Source organism: Myodes glareolus, chromosome X (assembly GCF_982192425.1).
Source record: "Myodes glareolus chromosome X, mMyoGla1.1, whole genome shotgun sequence".
NCBI classification, from domain to species: domain Eukaryota; kingdom Metazoa; phylum Chordata; class Mammalia; order Rodentia; family Cricetidae; genus Myodes; species Myodes glareolus.
Window position 1 is genome coordinate 144,184,296 of NC_142053.1, and position 21,765 is coordinate 144,206,060.

Sequence of the window (21,765 nt, forward strand, 5' to 3'; positions counted from 1 at the left end):
AGCCACATAAGCTGTTGCCACAAGAAATGCTACTTTTCTTAGAGTTATTTTGCTTATGAAAGAAACCTGAGCAACCACACAGAAATGTCAATTAGCTATTTTTCAAAATTATTGTGGAAAAATGATGCTTTCATTTTGTTTTGTTTGAGCCAAAATCTCACTGTGTAGCCCATGCTGACAAAATCTCACTGTGTAGCCCATTAGACTCAGCCTCCCCATTAGGAATGTCAGGTGGGTATCACCATACCTGGCTGATGCTGTGGGTTTGAATGCCTCCATCACAGCTTGCTTGCTTGCTTGCTTGCTTGCTTTCTTTCTTTCTTTCTTTCTTTCTTTCTTTCTTTCTTTCTTTTTTTCTTTTCTTTCTTTCTTTCTTTCTTCCTTCCTTCCTTCCTCCCTCCCTCCCTCCCTCCCTCCCTCCCCTCTCTCTTTCTTTCCTTTATTAAATTTTCAAGACAGGGTTTCTCTGTGTAGTAGTCCTGGTTGTCCTGGAACTAGCTCTTGTACACCAGACTGACCTCAAACTCACCGAGATTCACCTGCCTCTGCCTCCTGATTGCTGGGATTAAACGCATGCACCACCACCGTCTGGCCTCACAGCTTTATTTTTACCAAGAAACTTTAGGCTCTTTCGTATTAACTCTCCCACACTTGTTCTCATATATTTTTCTAAATCTGTGCTATGGTGCTTAGACCCAGAAAACTTTCTGCTTTGAGAAAGGATCTCAATGTGTATCTCAGGTTGCCTTTTTTATCAAAGTTTATTAAAATATAAAAGTTTCCATTTTCGCCCCTCCTCCCAACACCCTCCCACTCCCCCCACTCCCTCTCCTCTTCCCTCTCCATCCCTAAGAGCAGTCAGGGTTTCCTGCCCTGTGTGTAGTTCAAGTTCCTCCCCGCTCCCTCCAGGACCAGGACGGTGAGTATCTAATCAGACTGGATCCCCAAAGATCCAGAATATGCTGAGGAAACAAGTCCCAGAGTCATTGTCAATGGCTTTTTAGAAAGACTTCGGGCCAACCACATTCAGAGAATCCAGCCTCCTCTAGAGAATCTGGTTGGATCAAGCGCTCCTTCAGTCCCAGTCAACTGGCCTTGGTGAACTCTCATTAGATCAGTCCCCTTGTATCAGTGGGTGATCGCTCCCCTTGCCGTTCTGATTTGCTTTTTCATGTTCTTCCTCCTTCTGCTCCTCCTTTGGACCTTGGGGGGCTCAGTCCGGTGCTCCAATGTGGGTCTCCGTCTGCATCGCCATCCATCGCCAGATGAAGGTTCCCTCTGATCTTGCCCTCCCTGCTCACGTTCTTCTTCCTGCTGCTTCTCGGTTGGACCTAGGGAGTTAAGTCCAGTGTTCCAACGTGGGACCCCATCTTTATCTCCCTCTATTGCCAGATGAAGGATCTATGGTGATAAGCAAAATATTCATCAGTATGGTTATGGGCCAAGGCCAGTTCAGGCACCCTCTCCTCTGTCCAGAGAACAATCTGGGGATCTCTCCTTGGACCTGGGATCCCATTTACAATCAAGTCTCTAGTAACCCTAAACTGACTTCCATAGTTGAGATATATTCTTCCCTGAACCCATATCTATCCTTCCTCCCTCCCCCCCTCCCAGTCCCCCGAGCATTTCCCATTCCTTCCCTGCTCCCTTTTCTCTAACCTCCTACCCTTCCAACTACCCTTCCAACCCCCCATGCACCCTTGGTTACCTGGAACTCTTGTTTATTTCCAATCTTCAGGAGAAAAACTACCTGAATTTTCTTCAGGTTCACCTTCTTATTTAGCTTCTCTCGGATCACGAATAATAGGCTCAAAGACCTTTAATTATGGCTAGAATCCACTTATGAGTGAATACATACCTTATTCCTCTTTTTTGGGTCTGGCTTACCTGACTCAGTAAAGCATTTTCTTTTTCTTTTTCTTTTTTTTCTTTTTCTTTTTATTTATTTATTTATTTATTATTTAATTTTTACTGGGAACCCCTCAAGAATCAAGTCTCTTGCAAACCCTAGAATGGCTCTCTTAGTTGCGATATAAACTTCCCTGCTCCCATAACCATCCTTCCTCCCTCCCCCCTCCCATTCCCCCAAGCCATCCCCAATTCTCGCCCTCTCTCCTCACCCTAACCATCTTCCCTTACTTCCACCCCCCCACCCCCCATGCACCCGACTTTGCTTGGCAATCTTGCCTAGTTCTATTATCCAGGAGGATAACTATATAAATTTTCTTCAGGTTCACCTTCTTATTTAGCTTCTCTAGGATCACTAATTATAGACCCAAAGACCTTTAACTATGGCTAGAATCCACTTATGAGTGAGTACATACCATATTCCTCTTTTTGGGTCTGGGTTACCTCACTCAGTAAAGCGTTTTCAATTTCCATCCATTTGCATGCAAAATTCAAGATGTCATTGTTCTTTACCGCTGAGTAAAACTCTAATGTATATATGTTCCACACCTTCTTTAACCATTCTTCTATTAAGGGGCACCTAGGCTGTTTCCAGGTTCTGGCTATTACAAATAGTGCAGCTATGAACATAGTTGAACAAATACTTTTGTAGTATGATAGGGCATCTCGGGCATATTCCCAAGAGTGGAATTGCTGGGTCCTGAGGGAGGTTGACTCCCAGTTTCCTGAGAAACCGCCACACTGATTTCCACAGTGGCTGCACAAGTTTGCATTCCCACCAACAATGGATGAGTGTTCCCCTCACTCCACATCCTCTCCAGCATAGGCTATCATTGGTGTTTTTGAGTTTAGCTCTTCTGACAGGTGTAAGATGATATCTCAGAGTGGTTTTGATTTGCATTTCCCTGATCGCTAAGGAGGTTGAACATGACCTTAAGTGTCTTCTGGCCATTCGAAGTTCATCTGTTGTGAATTCTCTGTTCAGTTCAGTACCCCATTTTTTAATTGGATTATTTAGAGTTTTAGTGTCTAGTTTCTTGAGTTCTTTGTATATTTTGGAGATCAGACCTTTGTCTGATGAGGGGTTGGTGAAGATCTTCTCCCAGTCAGAAGGCAGCCTTTTTGTCTTACTGACAGTGTCCTTTGCTTTACAGAAGCTTCTCAGTTTCAGCAGGTCCCATTTATTCATTGTTTCTCTTATTGTCTGTGCTACTGGGGTCCTACTTAGGAAGTTGCCTCCTGTGCCTATATCTTGTAGACTACTTCCCACTTTCTCTTCTATCAGGTTCAAAGTAGACAGATTGATGTTGATGTCCTTAATCCATTTGGACTTGAGTTTTGTGCATGGTGATAGATATGGATCTATTTTCATTCTTCTACAGGTTGACATCCAGTTATGCCAGCACCATTTGTTAAAGACGCTTTCCTTCTTCCATTGTATACCTTTAGCTCCCTTGTCGAAAATTAGGTGTTCATAGGTTTGAGGGTTAGTATCCGGGTCTTCTATTCGATTCCATAGGTCGACTTCTCTGTTCTTATGCCAATACCAAGCTGTTTTCAATACTGTAGCTCTGTAATAGAGTTTGAAGTCAGGGATAGTAATGCCTCCAGAAGTTCCTTTATTGTATAAGATTGTTTTGGCTATCCTGGGTTTTTTGCTTTTCCATATAAAATTGATTATTGTTCTCTCAAGGTCTATGAAGAAGTTTGATGGGATTTTGATGGGGATTGCATTGAATCTATAGATTGCTTTTGGTAGAATTGCCATTTTTACTATGTTGATTCTCCCAATCCAAGAGCAGGGGAGGTCTTTCCATTTTCTGATATCCTCCTCAATTTCTCTTTTCAAAGGCTTAAAGTTCTTGTCAAATAGGTCTTTCACTTCCTTGGTTAGAGTAACCCCAAGATATTTTATGCTATTTGTGGCTATCGTGAAAGGTGATGTTTCTTGATTTTCCTCTCTGCTTCTTTATCCTTTGTGTATAGGAGGGCCACTGATTTTTTTTTGGAGTTGATCTTGTATCCTGCCACGTTACTAAAGGTGTTTATCAGCTGTAGGAGTTCTTTGGTAGAGTTTTTGGGGTCACTTATGTACACTATCATATCGTCAGCAAATAACGAAAGTTTAACTTCATCCTTTCCAATTCGAATCCCCTTGATCTCCTTAGGTTGTCTTATTGGTATTGCTAGAACTTCAAGCACTATATTGAAGAGGTATGGAGAGAGTGGACAGCCTTGTCGTGTTCCTGATTTTAGTGGAAAGGCTTTGAGTTTCTCTCCATTCAATTTGATGTTAGCTGTCGGCTTGTTGTATATTGCTTTTATTATATTTAGGTATGATCCTTGTATCCCCAGTCTCTCCAACACCTTTATCATAAATGGGTGTTGAATTTTGTCAAATGCTTTTTCAGCATGCAATGAAATGATCATATGTTTTTTTTCTTTCAGTTTATTTATATGATGGATTACATTGATAGATTTGCGTATGTTAAACCATCCCTGCATCTCTGGGATGAAGCCTACTTGATCTTAATGGATAATTTTTCTAATGTGTTCTTGGATTCGGTTTGCCAGTATTTTATTGAGAATTTTTGCATCGATGTTCATGAGTGAGATTGGCCTGTAATTCTCTTTCTTGGTTGTGTCTTTGTGTGGTTTTGGTATTAGGGTGACTGTAGCTTCATAAAAGGAGTTTGGCAGTGACTCTTCTGTTTCTATATTGTGGAATACATTAAGGAGTATAGGTATTAGCTCTTCCTGGAAGTTCTGGTAGAATTCTGCATTGAAACCATCTGGTCCTGGGCTTTTTTTGGTAGGGAGATTTTTGATAACAGCTTCTAATTCTTCACGACTAACAGGTCTATTTAGATTGTTCACCTGTTCTTGGTTCAACTTTGGTATATGGTACTTATCTAAAAAATGTCCATTTCTTTTACATTTTCCAACTTTGTGACATATAAACTTTCGTAGTAAGATCTAATGATTCTCTGAATTTCCTCTGTGTCTGTGGTTATGTCCCCCTTTTCATTTCTGATCCTATTAATTTGCAAGTTCTCTCTCTGCCGTTTGATTAGTTTGGATAGGGGTTTGTCAATCTTGTTAATTTTCTCCAAGAACCAGCTTTTTGCTTCATTGATTCTTTGGATTGTTTTCTGTGTTTCTATTTTGTTGATTTCAGCCCTCAATTTGATTATTTCCAGTCTTCTACTCCTCCTGGGTAAATCAGCTTCTTTTTTTTCTAGAGCTTTCAAGTGTGTTGTTAAGTCTCCAATGTGTGCTTTCTCCGTTTTCTTTAAGTGAGCACTTAGTGCTATGAACTTTCCTCTTAGCACTGCTTTCAAAGTGTCCCATAGGTTTGAATACGTTGTGTCTTTGTTTTCATTAAATTCAAGGAAGACTTTAATTTCTTTCTTTATTTCTTCCTTGACCCAGGGGTGATTTAGTAGTTGACTGTTCAACTTCCATGAGTTTGTTGGCTTCCTGGGGGTACCATTGTTGTTGAATTCTAATTTTAATCCATGGTGATCTGACAAGACACAGGTGGTTACTAATATTTTTTTGTATCTGTGGAAGTTTGCTTTGTTACCAAGTATGTGGTCAATTTTCGAGAAAGTTCCATGAGCTGCAGAGAAAAAGGTATATTCTTTCCTATTTGGGTGGAGTGTTCTATAGATGTCTGTTAAGTCCATTTGATTCAATACCTCCAATAAATCTCTTATTTCTCTGTTAGGTTTCTGTCTGATTGACCTGTCCATTGGTGAGAGAGGAGTGTTGAAGTCTCCTACTATTAGTGTGTGTGGTTTGATGACTGCCTTGAGTTCTTGAAGAGTTTCTTTTACATATGTGGGTGCCTTTATATTAGGGGCATAGATATTCAAGATTGAGACTTCTTCCTGATGAATTGTTCCTGTTATGAGTATCAAATGTCCATCTCCATCTCTTCTGATTGATTTTAGTTTGAAGTCGATTTTGTTAGATATTAGAATGGCCACACCCGCTTGTTTCTTAGGTCCATTTGCTTGGAAAACCTTTTCCCAACCCTTTACTCTGAGTAGATGTCTGTCTTTGTGGTTGAGGTGTGTTTCTTGTAAACAACAGAATGTTGGATCCTGTTTTCGTATCCAATCTCTAAGTCTGTGCCTCTTTATAGGTGAGTTGAGTCCATTGATATTAAGTGATATTAATGACCAGTGATTGATGACTCCAGTCATTTTTTTGGGTAGTAGAGTGTATGTGTTTTCCTTCTTTGAGTTGTGCTTGTGAAGGGTCGCTAGATGTCTGAGTTAATGTAGGCAGTGTTGGGAATGTTGGATTCCTTGGGTTGTGATTTTCCTTCTAATATTCTCTGTAAGGCTGGATTAGTAGCTACGTATTGTTTAAATTTGTTTTTATCCTGGAATATTTTGTTTCCTCCGTTGATAGTGAACAATAGCTTGGCTGGGTAAAGTAGTCTGGGCTTGCATCCATGGTCTCTTAGTTTCTGCAGTACCTCTATCCAGGACCTTCTGGCTTTCATGGTTTCCATAGAGAAGTCTGGTGTAAGTCTGATAGGTTTACCTTTATAAGTTACTTGACCTTTTTCCTTTGCAGCTCTCAATATCCTTTCTTTAGTCTGAATGCTTTGTGTTTTGATTATTATATGACGAGGGGATGTTTTTTTCTGATCCAGTCTATTCGGTGTTCTGTATGCTTCTTGAACCTTCATAGGAATATCGTTCTTTAGGATGGGAAAGTTTTCTTCTATAATTTTGTTGAGTATATTTTCAGGACCTTTGAAATGCAATTCTTCTCCTTCTTCTACTCCTATTATTCTTAGATTTGGTTTTTTTATTGTGTCCCACAGTTCCTGAATGTTTTGTGATGAGAATTTGTTGGATTTGCTGTTTTCTTTGGTCAGAGTGTTTTATTTCTCTATGGTGTCCTCAGAGTCTGAGATTCTTTCTTCTATCTCTTGTGTTCTATTGGTTATGCTTGTTTCTGAAGTCTCTGTTCGTTTACCTAGATTTTCCATAGCTAGCCGGCCCTCAGTTTGTGATTTCTTCACTGACTCCATTTCAGTTTTCAAATCTTGAACTGTTTCTATTACCTGTTTGATTGTTTTTTCTTGGTTTCCCAGAATTTCATTTACGAATTTACTCATTTCTTCAAACTTTTTGGTATATTTCTCTTCCATTTCTTTACTCATTTCCTCAATCTTTTTGTTATACTTATCCTCCATTTCTTTACGGCAGATTTTCACCTCCTGTTTAAGTTCCTCTATTATTTTCATAAAGATCCACTTAGAGTCGATTTCTTCTATTTCTTCTGGAGTAGGGTGTTGAATTCTTCTAGTTTCGAGCTCCCTGGATTCTGGAGATGTCATGTTGCCTTTCAGGTTGTTGGAGGAATTCTTGCATTGGCGCCTGCCCATCTCCTCCACTCTAGATGAAACTCCTCAGCACTTTCTGGATATAACTCCTCACCACTCTCTGGGTAGGACTTCTCAGCACTCTCTGGATAGAGCTCCTCATCACTCTCTGGGAAGAACTCCTCAGCAGGGCAACAGGGCTAGCTGGTCTTCCCAGGACCCGGGAGACAAAGGGCCCCGCAGCAGTGGCGGGAGGGAGGGGCCCCTTGGAACACCGAAGACCCTGACGCAGAAGCTGAGGGGGGAGGGGCTGTGCTCTCTTCCCGGACAGGCAGGCTGCCCAGGCGAGCACCCACTCACCTCTCTGGGAAGAGCTCCTCAGCAGTGCAACAGGGCTAGTTGGTCTTCCCAGGACCCGGGAGACAAAGGGCCCGCAGCAGTGGGGGGAGGGGAGGGGTCCCTTGGAACACCGAAGACCCTGCCACAGAAGCTGAGGGGGGAGGGGCTGTGCTCTCTTCCTGGACAGGCAGGCTGCCCAGGCGAGCACCCACTCACCTCTCTGGGAAGAGCTCCTCAGCCGCCTGTGAATTCTTGATAATCCTCCTAACTCCTGCCTCTCCAGTAACATTTGGATGCATTTATAAAATTCCCTATTTTTTTCACCAAAGATCAAGCACCAAAGTTGTCTTTTTACAAAAATATGTGTAGCATTTAGGATGCATTCCTTTCCTTAGAACTTAAAAATAATCTCAGCCTTTGTTCTGCCATCTTGGTTAGTCTCAGCCAGTTGTTGGTCCACTCACCCCAAAGTACAGCAAAATGCTTTTTAAAAGAGGTGTGCTGATGTTTTCCTCTTCGAAATAGGGTTTCTTTCTTTCTTTCTTTTTATTGATATTTATATATTAATTTTTTTCTGCTCCCCTCCCTGTCACTCCCCTCCCCCCTTCAATCCTCCCCCAAGGTCCCAATGCTCCCAATTTACTCAGATCTTCTCTTTTTCTACTTTCTACTTCCCATGTAGATTAGATCTATGTAAGTCTCTCTTTAGTGTCCTCATTGTTGTCCAAGTTCTCTGGGATTGTGGTTTGTAGGCTGGCTTTCTTTGCTTTATGTTTAAAAACCACCTATGAGTGATAATTGTGTCTATCTGTGTCTGAATTACCACACTCAAAATAATGTTTTCTAGTTCCATTCATTTTCCTGCAAAATTCAAGCTGTCATTTTTTCTGCTGTGTAGTACTCCATTGTGTAAATGTACCACATTTTTCTTATCCATTCTTCAATCGAGGGGCATTTAAATTGTTTCCAGGTTCTGGCTATGACAAACAAAGCTGCTATGAACATAGTTGAGCACATGCCCTTGTGGCACAATTGAGCATCCTTTGGATATATACCCAAAAATGGTATTACTGGGTCTTGAGGGAGTTTGTTTCCTACTTTTCTGAGAAATTGCCACACTGACATCCAAAGGGGTTGTACTGTTGAACCCTAGCATCCAAACACTGAGAAGGAGTCACCCCCAGAGACCACCTCATATACCACAGTCGATGCGAAAGCATGAGGATTTTATTAATTCTGTCATGACAGGGTCCCTCAGCATTCAGGAAGCCAAGAGACCTCGAATAGCTGGTACAGTCTACTTTTAAAGGAGAAGGGCACAGAAGCAAGGGGGGTTGTTCTCTGACCATTATGATTGGCTTATTAGAAAAGGGCTAATACCAATAATTGGCTGGAGAGCTATTGTCAGATCAGATGAGGTAAGAGGTCATTTTGACCCCGTTTCCCAGGGGACTGAGTCAAAACATACATGTATGGGTAATTGTTCAGGAACTGAGTCAACATCTTAAAGGTTATCTTGCTCCAATTTCTGGAGAACATACGTGCATGTGTAGCCGTTAGGTCCTTGGTTCCCAGGGGAGGAGGGTAAGCACTAAAGCACGGAGGCTGAGAGTGTTCAGAAATGGCTTCAGAATTGTCTTAAAGTCTTACAGTACCAGCTTTCATTCCCACCAGCAATGCAGGAGTGTTCCCTTTTCCCCACAACCTCTCCAGCATAAGTTGTCATCAGTGCTTTTGATCTTGGCCATTCTTACAAGTGTATGATGGAATCTCAGAGTTGTTTTGATTTGCATTTCCCTGATGACTAAGGATGTTGAACATTTCCTTAAGTGTCTTTCAGCCATTTTAGATTCCTCTGTTGAGAGTTCTCTGTTCAGGTCTTTACTCCATTATTTTTATTGGATTGTGTGATCTTTTGGTGTCCAATTTCTTGAGTTCTTTGTATATTTTGGAGATCAGACCTCTCTGTCTGATGTGGGGTTAGTGAAGATCTTTTCCAATTCTATAGGCTGTCGTTTTGTTTTGTGTCCTTTGCTTTACAGAAGCTTTTCAGTGTCAGGAGGTCCCGTTTATTAATTGTTTCTCTCAGTGTCTGTGCTGCTGGGGTTCTATTTAGGAAGTGGTTCCCTGTGCTAATGTGTTCAAGTGTATTTTCCACTTTTTCTTCTATAAGGTTCAGTGTGGCTTACTTTATTTTGAGGTCTTTGATCCATTTGGACTTGAGTTTTGTGCATGGTGATAGATATGAGTCTATTTCATTCTTCTACATGTTGATATCCAGTTATGCCAGCACCACTTGTTAAATATGCTTTCTTTTTTCCATTTGATTTTTTTTTGCTTTTTTTTAAATCAAAGATCAGGTGTTCGAAGATGTGTGGATTGATATCTGGGTCTTCTATTTGGTTCCATTTGTCTTCCTGTCTGTTCTTATGCCAATACCAGGCTGTTTTCAGTACTGTAGCTCGTAGTAGAGTTTGAAGTCAGGGCTTGAGATGCCTCCAGAAGTTCTTTTATTGCTCAGGATTGTTTTGGCTATCATGGGTTTTTTTGCTTTTCCAAATGAAGTTCAGTACTGTTCTTTCGAGGTCTTTGAAGAATTTTGGGGCTGGAGAGATGGCTCAGAGGTTAAGAGCATTGCCTGCTCTTCCAAAGGTCCTGAGTTCAATTCCCAGCAACCACATGATGGCTCACAACCATCCGTAATGAGGTCTGGTGCCTTCTTCTGGCCTGCAGGCATACACACAGGCAGAATATTGTATACATAATAAATAAATAAACAAATAAATAAATAAATAATTTTTAAAAAGAATTTTGCTGGGATTTTGATGGGCATTGCGTTGAATCTGTAGGTTGCTTTTGGTAAGATTGCCATTTTTACTATGTTAATTCTGCCTACCCAAGAGCATGGGAGTTTTTTTCCACTTTCTGGTGTCTTCTTCAATTTCTTTCTTCAAAGATTTAAAGTTCTTGTCATACAAGTCTTCCACTTGTTTGGTTAAGAGTTACTCCGAGATATTTTATGCTATTTCAAATAATTTTTTAAGACAAGGTCTTACTATGTAGCCCTGGCTAGCCTGGAACTCAAAGAAATTCACCTGCCTCTAAATTACATCTATCTATCTATCTGTCTGTCTGTCTGTCTGTCTGTCTGTCATGTGTGTGTGTGTGTGTGTGTGTGTGTGTGTGTGTGTGTATGTGTTTCTATGTATGTGTTCGAATGCTCATAGGCCATGGTGCACAAATGGAGGTCAGAACACAATTTTTGGGAGTTCATTCTCTCCTTCCACCATGTGGTTGTAGGGACTGAACTCAGATCATCATGCCTGACAACAAATGCTTTGACCCACTGACACATCTCACCAGTCCCTCTTCCCTGTTCTGTTGGGCTCATTGGGTGACTTTTTGGGAAGACATAAAGAAATATCTATTGACCTCAGATAGAGAGACCACCAATATACCAAAGAAGGATTCCATCCAAGGTCAGTTTGGATGAACTAGCAAATTCATTGGGGTTATTTACAGGATCTTAGGCAATTCAGAGACAACTGTGCCACCAGGGTGTGGGGAGGTCCCCAGATGACTTGCCAACAGCTGCACCATGGAGAAGTCTCATTATAGTCAACTGTTAATTTCCTCTGTGGTAGCAAATGGAATCTCAGGGAGGTGAGGGGCCTTGAGTGGCATTCTTTCCAGTACTGTCTGTCTGTTTGTCTGTCTCTGTGTATGCACTCACACATGCACAATCATGCCCAGTGCCTGTGTAGGTTAGAAGTGGGCATCAGATCCCCTGGAGCTGGAGTTACAGGCAGTTGTGAACTGCCCAATTCAGATGTTGAGAGCTGAACTCAGGACCTCTGGAAGAGCAGTACATGCTCTTAACTGATGAGCCATTTCTCCCGCATTTTTTTTGAGGTCTCACTAGACTGCCCAGGTAGGACTTGAACTCTTGCTTCTCTTGCCTTAGCATCTTGAGTAGCTAGAATTCCTCCCTGCTTTTTTGTTTTGTTTGCAATATGGTTTCTCTATATCCTGGAATGTCCTGGAACTCTCTCTGTATACCAGATTGGCCTTGCACTCACAGAGACTGGTCTGCATCTGCTTCTTAAGTACTGGGACTAAAGGTATGCACCCCCACTACCAGGCTCTTTTTCTAATGTTTTGAGACATGGTTTTACTGTGCTAGCTCAGGGTGACCTTGAATCAATGATGTTCCATTTACCTCAGTCTTCTAAGTATTTGTTATTGAAATTTTTCTAGGAAATATACAATTATGGATTCTTGTCTTCCTTTTAGAAATTCTTCCATCACACTCCACATTTGAGTCCCCAGTGACTCACAGAATTCCATCCCTTGAGGGTGTTGAGCTATCAAGGCAATTCAACACAGAAGGCCACTGGGGGAAGAACTGTAGGAAAAGGTGACAATGGAAAGATGATTCATCAAAATGCCAGAACATGTGGAAGCACATCCTCCTTAGCATTTACATACATGGATGTCAAATGGTGAAGTGGTTCCTAAGCAACACAGAGGTGGTTGCTAGGTCAGCTGGTCACTTGCCCATGAATTCAACTTGACAGATACCTTAAGCCTAGGCATACAAGCTGCTTATCACTTAAGGAGACACTCTAGATAAGTGTCAGCTGTCACATTCTGTACCACAGGGTACCACTGAACTGAGGAGGTCAGGTGATAGGCACAGATGGGTAGGTAACTCTGTCACAGGGGCCAACTGTGAATCACAGCCATGTTTAAAATAGCCTTACACAGAAGCCTGCCAATCAACTTTAAGTGTGTCAAGAAAGCAAGCCCTGAGTCTCATCAGAGCCAGCAAGACTAGTGAGATACTGCCTCATGGAGGCTTCTCATCAGGCTGCTCATCAAGCCACATTCAAGGGAAAACTGTTAAACTGTTCTAGCAAGATACCTGTAGGATGACCAGCAAGCCTTTCCCTACATGGACTGTACAGAGATGAACAAGGCCACAAAGCATCATAGCCTGTTCCCCTGCAGCTACAATCTCCAGCCATCTGTCAAGCAAGAACTCTTTTTAGTAGTTGGGCATGGTGTAATCCCAGCACTTGGAAAACCGAGGCAGGAAGATTCTCATAAGTTTGAACACAAAGTGAGACCCTGTCTCAGAAAGAGGAAGAGAGAGCTCTTTTTTTCTTTTTTCGTTTTTCTTTTTTCTTTTTCTATTTCCACCTCCTCCCCTCCTCCCATTTCCCTTCCCCTCTTCCCACTCCCCTTCCCCTCTTCTCCAGTCCTAAGAGAAGTCAGGGTGCCCTGCCCTGTGGAAAGTCCAAGGTCCTCCCCCCTCCATTCAGGTCTAGGAAGGTAAGCATCCAAAGAAACCAGGCTCCCTCAAAGCCAGTCCATGCAGTAGAATCCAACCCCAGTGCCATTATCATGGCTTCTCAGTCAGCCCTCATTGTCAGCCACATTCAGAGAGTCCGGTTTGATCACACGCTTCATCAGTCCCAGTCCAGCTGGCCTTGGTGAGCTTTAGTTTTTAGAAAACATATGCCAGCCCATTAAACCACGGAGTGTCCAAATTCATTCTACCACTAATTTGTTTTAGGTGATATTAAATGACAACAGCTGTGGCAAAGACCCCCCTGAGTAGAATGCTAAGACCTGCCTGGAAGGTATAGCACTGCCATATCCTGGTCTAGAGCTAGGCCAGCTAAGTATGCCATTACTGCAGTGCCAGTAAGAGGTATTCATAACAGTGGACAGCTCCACACCACCCTCAGCAGTGTAACATGAGGTCTGGCTTGCTTGTTGGGATATCTGTCCCACCCGGTACCCCACAACAAGCAAGCCCCAAAGAAAATCACACAGAGATCTCCATAAGTTATAAAACTGATTGGCCCATTAGCTCAGGCTTCTTATTAGCTCTTGTAACTTATACTAACCCATTATTCTTATCTATGTTAGTGACATGGCTCAGTACCTTTTCCAGCAGGGCAGGTCACATCCTGCTTCTTCAGTATCTGGACAGGAGTGCAGAGGGAGCTTCCTGCTTCCCAGAATACTCCTATTCTCATCGCCCTACCTCTACTTCCTGTCTGGTTGACTCACCTATACTTCCTGCCTGGCCAATCAGCATTTATTTAAAACATGATTGACAGAATACAGACAATTCTCCCACACCACAGCAGAAAGCCTAGATCAGGAAGCCTAGGATTGAGTGACTTCCCAGCACCATTTGTATTTGCATTCTTTGAGTTGGTTTGTGTATAGCAGGCAAGTAAAGGCTTGAAACCCATGATGTAGGCATCAAGTGATCAGAATTGTGAGTACTATGTAGCAAGAGCCTGACTGGTAAGGTCTCTGAATCAAACTCAGGCCTCAAATAGAGCAGGAAAGTACCCTACCCATGAGCTGTCCCTCTAGCCCTGTACCATTTATTTCAACAGGAATTAACCTAGCTAGTATCCATTATGACAAACAAACCTTTTGAATGACTGGAGTTAAAGTATTTCTAAAGGGAACAATATTGCTAATTTGTGTCATCCCAAAGCTTCTATGTCAAAATCTTAACCCCTCAGGCAGTAGAGTTAGAAACTGATGGTGGTTAGGGAGTAAGGCCACCTTATTTCATCCCATGACAGATTTCTGACCCCTTCCACCATGTGAGGGAATAGGGAAAAGCACCATCTATTAGCCCTCACTAGATGCAGGGCATGGTGGCACACACCTTTACTTCCAGCACTTGGGGAGGCAGAGGAAGGTAGAGCTCTGTGAGTTTGAGGCCACCCTGGTCTACTGTAACAGCCGAATTCATGTTACCCTCTCGGTAAGGGTCGTGCACCTCCATACCTTACGAGAGTTTGGGCAAAGGCCTGGAGATTGAACAAAGACACAAGAGACCAGGGTCATTCGACAGGAGATCACCGAATGCCACTTTATTCAGCTTAATGCCAAGCTAATATACCTTGGCCGCAGTAAAGGAATTTCTTCCCAGCCAGAGGGGAAACTGGCGCTGTAGGGGAACTGGCGCCATATGGGACCTGGCACCGTAGGGACTCCTCCCCAGGCAGGGGGTTGTGGGTGGAGAGCAGCACAGCAGTGGAGAGAGAACTTGGTGCCATGTAGGAATTCTCCCGGGCAGGTGGGAAATTGCCATACCAAAGATGAAGCAAAGCCCTACAGCTAAATCACCAGGCTATAGCAGAGTGAGCACCGGGACAGCAGGAAGCTTTAGCTGGCTGACCAGAACTGTCCTCCAGATGCACCCCAGGGAGTAAGGGGAGACAGGGCCCTACAGTCTACAGAATAAGTTCCAGGACAGCCAGGACTACTTAGTGAGACCCTATCTTGAACAAACAAGCAGAAATATACACCAAATCTACCAGGGTCTTGATCCTAGCCTTCAAAACTGTGAGCAGTGTCTGTTGTCTGAACTCTTGGGATATGGTGGTAGTTTTGTTGCAGATAGCACACAGCTTCATCACCTTAGCCTGCGCATAGTAAACCAAAAGAACAGGATCTTGTTAACATGGAGCTTAGGACAAATTTAGCAAAGTATACTTTTTGTTTGTTAATTTGTTTGAGACAGACTAGCTTCAAATTCACAGCCATCTTGCCCAAGACTCCTGAGTGCTGACCTTTCAGACATTTGTCACTATGTTTGGCCCACCAAAGTACTCTGAGATGTCAGGAGACAAGACAAGTATCCTATAGGAGGGAGTCAAGAAAGACCATGGAGAGATGGCTCAGGGAGATGGCTTAACTGGGAAGAGGACTTGCCTGGAGTAACTGTGTTCTGTGGTAAATAGCTATCCTGCTTCACAAGCTAGAAGGCAGGAACCAACTCCTCACAGTTTTTCCTTTCACCTCCACACACACATTGGGACAGGGACACATACACACACACACACACACACACACACACACACAGAGAGAGAGAGAGAGAGAGAGAGAGAGAGAGAGAGAGAGAGAGAGAGAGAAATTGTTAAAAGAGAGACTGAGAGTGCCTTACTTATGCAACTTCCCCATATACTAGGGTTGATGTTTGCCATTTGCAACAAAATATTCAGTGTGGCTGGGATCAGAAGCAAGTTTATGCTGCGGGAGTACCTTCCGCTGCTTCAGCCAATAGTCGCTGAAGCATGAGCCCACAATGTTGCGGGAGTGCCTTCCGCTCCGTCAGCCAATAGCCGCTGAAATACCAGCCCACTGGGGCGTGGTATATTTCTCTTTAAAAGAAGAGCGGCAAGCTCAGCTGGGCCTCTTGGTTTCGGTGCTTGGTTCCGGCTCCTGCTCCCAGCTCCTGCTCCAGCGACTAGGCTCCCTTCCTGACGGTTTATGGTGTATGTAAGTTTTACCCCCCAAAATAAATACCCCCTTAAAACATAATTGGTGTGGGATTGATTCACCATTATTTTTATCTTCTCCACAGAACCTGTTTAGATTCCTAAAATGGCTCAGCAGCTCTCTCTCTCTCTCCCTTCTCTCTCCTCTCCTCTCCTTTCCCCTCCTTTTCTCTCCTTTCCTTTCCACTCCTCTCCCCTCCCGTCTTCTCTTCTTTCCCCTCATTTTCCTCCCCTTCCTTCTCCTCCCCTGTTGTAGGAGTCTGCTTATGTGGTCCCAGCTGCCCAGACTCAACCACACAGAAACTGTATTAATTACATCACTGCTTGGTCTATTAGCTCATGTATATTTCTAGCTCACTCTTATCTCTTAAATTAACCCATTTCTATTATTTAATATTTGACCACGAGGCTCATGACCTACCAGCAAGATTCTGGCTGGCAGCTTGCATCTTTCTCCTCTGGCGGCTCCATGGCGTCTCCTGATTCTGCCTTCTTTCTCCCAGCATTCAGTTTAATTTTCCCCACCTAGCTCTACTCTGGCCTATCACAGTCCCAAAACAGCTTCTTTATTAACCAATGGTATTCACAACATACAGAGGGGGAATCTCTCATGACCTACCCTTTTCTGTTTAAATAAAAAGGAAGGTTTTAACTTTAACATAGTAAAATTACATATAACAAAACAGATATCAAGCAAGAATTAGTTACAATATTTATATCTACTTTTTCTTTCATCATAACTAAGGAAAACTATAACTATTATTCAATTCCATCAAAGACTCCAGAGTATAAAATATTACCTAAGTAAACAGGAAGTAGATTGTAAGCAACTTCCAAAACTCTGGAATTGACAGAGACATCTTGCTGCCTGGACAGTCACCCGAAGTTCTTCTGTATTGTTGGAGCATCCAACTTCAGCCTACAGGCTCATAGTATCTGGCAGAATTTCCCATGAAGCAGGAAATTTCAAAGATAGTTCCACCTATATTGGCAGTTTGTCAGACATTTTTTTCTGTGTCCTGCGGAATGTCTGGCAAACTCTTTCATGAAGTGGGAGCCCCTAAGGACCATCTCACCTTTAGGCAAGTTCAGCAGTCATTTCTCTGTGGGTCCTGCATGTCCAATTCATGTAGCATACCATCAAGCAGTTCAGACAAGAGCAGTTTCTTGCCCAAATGGCTAACAAACTCCATGAGGAGCCTCTTCAATGCCCATCTTCCTCTTGAAGTAATTGGTGCTGCCAGGAGCAGACATGTCTCATAGTCATGAAAAATCCTAAATTCTTAAAACACTTAATATGCCATATTTTGTTAGTCTTTGAAAGATTTGAAGAATACCTAACTGAAGTATATCTCTATATATCTAGAAAGCCTAACTAACATGACTAGAAGTTTGACTATTATGGATGACTATCTATTAACCTATATTTATTTCTTTCGATTTTTTGAGACAGGGTTTCTCTGTGGCTTTGGAGCTTGTCCTGGAACTAGGTCTTGTAGACCAGGCTGGCCTTGAACTCACAGAGATCCACCTGCCTCTACCTCCTGAGTGCTGGGATTAAAGGTGTGCAACACCACCACTTGACTTAACCTGTATTTCTTAATTATACATTAAATTTTTAAATGAACTGCACAAGCTCAATACCTTAATCAAAAACAGAAATACAAAATTGACCTTAAATTTGTATCACTAGAACAAGATTCATACCAATGCAAATTTCTATAGCATGTCCCCCTTTAAATGTAAACAAACATTTATAAGCAATTATTTAGGAAATTTGGGCATAGTTCTCTCCAAACTTCTTACTGCTTTTTGTTGGGTGAATGTCATGAGCACTACTGAGTGGCCTTCTGGCTTCACTTAGAGGTCTGCAAGTGAATGACACTCAGAATAGCAATTCTCTGCTTTGTTCGAACTACATTTATTGTATAAGCACTTCAAGATCTTACAGTTGTTCTGGCACAGCTAATAAGAAGCAAATATCATCATCACAAGCAAGGGTATAATATCACACAAGCAATGTCACACAAGCACATATCTATTTCTAAATCCTAGGAAAGCATTACTATATTCTATCTAATAAGGCATTGGGGGTGTACAACCTGATGATGGTTCGTGACTCTCGATGTAGACCTCTGGATCAGCAAGTCTTGATCTGCAGGCAAGAGCAAGTTCTCTGGCTCTTGGAAGATCTCTGGTCCAATGTCTCGTTGGTTGATTGATTGATTGATTCTCAATGCTGTAGAGTTTCTCTGGCACCTCTCCGACAGATTCTCTAGCAGATCATCTTGAGAATGGTTTCTGGTCCCTTTGCCTCACTTTTTATACTATTATTCAGCCTCACTTCACTTCTTCCTACGTCACACTCCAGATTAACACTCCTGTCTGCCTATACGTCACTCTTATCATCACTGGCACACATGTCTGCTAGTGCCGCTCTCTCCTGGACTTGCCCCAGACTTGTCCTTCAATGGACTCATCTAGTTTCTGTCCTTACAGACTCATAATAGTGAAGTGTTTTGGGAGGTGTTCATAGTGACCTTTCGGGGCTTCATGGTCCATCAAACCATATTAGCCTGGAATGAATCTATAGGTTCTCATCCTTTGTGGAAACAAAAGAAGAACCTCTTTTCCAAAGCAACATATCATTAGACCTATATTCTGAAGTCAAGAAACCTTTAAAGCATATATGTTGGTTTAGCTTAGCAGTCCCCAGAATCAAATATCTCTCTGCAGTCAAAAATTCAAAGAAAACACAATAATATACATAATCTATACTCTCTGTGTATATTCCATCTTTACATGGCTTATTTTTCTTTACTTCCTTTAATCTATGACTGCCTGTACTCAGTCTCTTTAAAGACTTTGTTTTATTTTTTAAAATGATTTACTTCTTTTTATAACTCTCTATACTCTTTTTCTTCTCTCTCCCAAGCCTACATACATTTATCCATCACTATGACCCATTTAGAGGTCTTTTTTTTTATCTAAATCTGTTTTATTGTGTATCTGTAATTATTTTCTGACTAGAAGCGCCCCCTTTTTTTAGGCATGTGTGGTTAGGGCCAACAAGACCCTGCCTCTTGGCTCTGCCCAGTTCAACATGGAAGAAGCATGTTTACTGCCTCTGAGACTGCCCAGTGGGAGCCATCCTCACCACCTAAACTCGGAGAAGCACTGTACAGCATATAAACCCTTTTTATCTGAGTAAAAGCTAAATCTGCCATGAAGTGTACTGAAGGCCTGTAAATATCTCTGTGTATAGTGGCAAGAATCCACCATGCTCTCCTGCCTGCCTAGGCGGGGAGCGCTGAGCCATGGGCATGGTCTCAGCTATTTTTCTCCTGGCCCTGAGTGGGCACACAAGCACCTAGGTCCACAAACGCTATTCAAGTGCTCAGCCTCCTGAAAGAGCCAGAGCCATTTGTCCTGCTGTTTTGAAACAGTGTGGATTTTTTTTTTCTGCTACTGCTGAATCAGGAAGACTATTCTTAAAGGAGTTGTGACATGCCACCAGCAAAATGCTGGCTACCAAGAAGCCATGCTTAACTTTGTTTTTTTTTTTTGTGTGTGTGTGTGTGTTTAAAATTACTTTTTAATCTTTCTCAGGTTTTACATGGGTTTAACTGGCACACGTTGGGTGCCAATTTGTTGAAGGACCCATTTGTTTGTTTCCGGCTGCTCAGACTCAAAATAACCAAACAGAAACTGTATTAATTGCATCACTGCTTGCTTGGCCTATTAGCTTATGCATATTTCTAGCTCAATCTTTTCTCTTAAATTAACACATTTCTATTATTTAATATTTTACCATGAGGCTCATGGCCTACTGGCAAGGTAAGGTTCCTGCTGGCAGCTTATGTCTTTCTCCTCTGGTGGCTCCATGGTGTCTCTTGACTCTGCCTTCTTTTTCCCAGCATTCAGTTTAGTTTTTTCCTCCTAGCTCTGCTCTACCTTATCACAACCCCAAAACAGCTTCTTTATTAATCAATGGTATTCACAGCATACCGAGAGGAATCCCACATCATGCCCCCACTCTCTTCCCCTTTCCTTTCCTCCTCCCCTCCTCTCTTCTCCCACTGTCTCCCTTTCCCTCTCTTTCTTTATATCTTAAGCTGGTCTACTAATTGTTATGTATCTGAATCTAGTCTTCAAGCCTTAAAATACTTAACTTTTATCTTCACTAACCCCACATCAGACAGAGGTCTGATCTCCAAATTATACAAAGAACTCAAGAAATTGGACACCAAAAGATCACATAATCCAATAAAAAAATGGAGTACAAACCTGAACAGAGAACTCTCAACAGAGGAATCTAAAATGGCTGAAAGGCACTTAAGGAAATGTTCAACATCCTTAGTCATCAGGGAAATGCAAATCAAAACAACTCTGAGATTCCATCTTACACCTGTAAGAATGGCCAAGATCAAAAACACTGATGACAACTTATGCTGGAGAGGTTGTGGGGAAAGGGGAACACTTCTGCATTGCTGGTGGGAATGAAAGCTGGTACAACCCCTTTGGATATCAGTGTGGCGATTTCTCAGAAAAGTAGGGAACAAACTCCCTCAAGACCCAGTAATACCACTTTTGAGTATATATCCAAAGGATGCTCAATTGTACCACAAGGGCATGTGCTCAACTATGTTCATAGCAGCTTTGTTTGTCATAGCCAGAACCTGGAAACAACCTAAATGCCCCTGATTGAAGAATGGATAAGAAAAATGTGGTACATTTACACAATGGAGTACTACACAGCAGAAAAAAATGACAGCTTGAATTTTGCAGGAAAATGGGTGGAACTAGAAAACATTATTTTGAGTGAGGTAACCCAGACACAGAAAGACAATTATCACATGTACTCACTCATAGGTGATTTTTAAAAATAAAGCAAAGAAAGCCAGCCTACAAACCACAATCCCAGAGAACTTAGACAACAATGAGGACACTAAGAGAGACTTACATAGATCTAATCTACATGGAAGTAGAAAGTAGAAAAAGAGATCTCCTGAGTAAATTGGGAGCATGGGGACCTTGGGGGAGGGTTAAAGTGGGGAGGGGAGAGGCAGGGAGGGGAGCAAAGAAAAATGTAGAGCTCAATAAATATCAATAAAAAACTGAAAAAATATTTAACTTTTAAAATCTATGTCTGTGTGCATATTGTGTGGGTACATTGCTACAAGTGTGGGAGTAAAGGTTAGAGGACAACTTGTTGGACTTGGTTCTCTTCTTCTGTGTAGGCTCTGGGGATTAAATCAGCACATTGGGTTTGACAATAGATACCTTTTCTTGCTTAGCCATCTAGTTCCCTAGACACCATGGTCTTGGATTCTTAAGCCTGCCTTTGTCCCCCACCTAGCCAGGTTGATTTCTCTCTTCTCTCTCTCTCTCTCTCTCTCTCTCTCTCTCTCTCTCTCTCTCTCTCTTTCTCTCTCTCCTCTCTATCTCTTCTCTCTCTCTCTCTTCTCTCTCCCTTTCCCTTCCTTCCTCTTTCATTTCCTTTTCTTTTTTCTCTTTCTTTTCTTTTTTTTGTTTTTTTTTTGAGACAGGGTTTCTCTGTAGCTTTGGAGCCTGTCCTGGAACTAGCTCTTGTAGACCAGACTGGCCTCGAACTCACAGAGATCCACCTGCTTCTGCCACCCGAGAGCTGGGATTAAAGGCATGTGCCACCACTGCCCGGCTCCTCTTTCCTTTTCTATCCCCGGTCTTTCTTCCCCTCTCTTTTTCTCTTCCTCTCATCTTCTCCCACCTTTTCCCTTCTTTCCCAGTGCTGGAGGTAGAACCCCAAACTTGAAGTGTTCTAGGCAAGTGCTCTATGGAAAAGCCACACTGCAGCCCTAATGGATTCCTCTT

The 21,765-nt window shown here is 42.3% G+C and overlaps 1 long non-coding RNA gene across 2 annotated transcripts; it reads right to left on the reverse strand.

Moving 5' to 3' along the window:
- Positions 1 to 8,803: 8,803 nt before the first annotated feature.
- Positions 8,804 to 18,240, reverse strand: LOC125417941 (uncharacterized). 2 transcript variants are annotated; one of them, XR_015000188.2, is made up of 3 exons: positions 18,015 to 18,240; positions 16,989 to 17,149; positions 8,804 to 11,999 (listed from the first exon to the last, which is right to left on the reverse strand). It is a non-coding gene; the product is annotated as an uncharacterized LOC125417941 (long non-coding RNA). The 2 variants fall into 2 exon arrangements; XR_015000189.2 differs by having other exon boundaries at positions 16,713 to 17,149.
- Between the last annotated feature and the right edge of the window lie 3,525 nt (positions 18,241 to 21,765).